Genomic DNA, 1,052 nt, shown 5'->3' on the forward strand with positions numbered 1-1,052 from the left:
ACAGGGACCAATGATAAAACAGGACACACTTCTATAACAGCTACAATCCCAGTGGCTTTGCACAGAGCATTTTCTGGCCTGTTTATATAGACTTGTTTTCACGTCACACAACACTGTCTGACAGCTCTTCTTCCTATTGAAGTCTACTTTTTAGCTCTCCAGTCTCATGATATTTGCTTTCAGGAAACGTAGATGTGGAGACAGGGTGTAGAAGATGGATGTGGAGTGGGATGGTTGGCCCAGCCTGGTAGCAGAGGATGCCACTTAGATGAACTTGCTCACACTTTCCAAAACTCAGTAATGGGTCCCCACCTAACTGCCCTGAATGTTTGGAAATTTACTCTTCCCACATGTTCAAGAAGAGAAAGACAATGTTGGTTAAACTCTCTCCACACTCTGATGCGCTTTTCCCTTCCTTGTCTGGACCCATTAGCATCTCTCAGTTCTGTCAGTGTTTAGTGTCTAGAGAAACACAGTGCAGTTTTCATAGAATGAGCTTGAGTCCGATGTGAAGACTGTCTCAGATGCAATGGATTCTATGTAATTACTAACAATGAAGAATGCAAAAGAGAAGCTATTTATCCCAGTATCCTTGCTCTACTGGAATGAGCACTTTCGATGGAGTGAGAACAGCTAAGAGCCAGTGCTGGATTTAACTTTGGGTGTAGTAATATCTGGATCTGGGAAAAAAAGGTTTTCGTTTAGTTAATGTTACTCTCCAACTGTTCAAAGCTAAGTATCTGGCTGAGTGGAAAATACACACTCATCTTTCTGTCTCCACGTGGAGTTGGCTCTAGAAAATGCTTTCCTCTCACTCAGATAATCAACACAGAGATTCTCAAGTCCTACAGATGTGACATAACATTTTAGCACATCTTACTTTATACTTCAAATCAAGAGATTACATATACTATCCGACACAATGTGAATGCATTTATTCAAGATGACTTAGTATGGAACTTAGCAGGTGCAAATCAAAAATTTCCTTTAGGGAAATTGTTTCTTTTCTTTTCTTTTCTTTTTTTTCCTTCTTCTTCCTTTTTTTTTTTTTT

Source organism: Mus caroli, chromosome 2, assembly GCF_900094665.2.
Source record: "Mus caroli chromosome 2, CAROLI_EIJ_v1.1, whole genome shotgun sequence".
Taxonomy (NCBI): domain Eukaryota; kingdom Metazoa; phylum Chordata; class Mammalia; order Rodentia; family Muridae; genus Mus; species Mus caroli.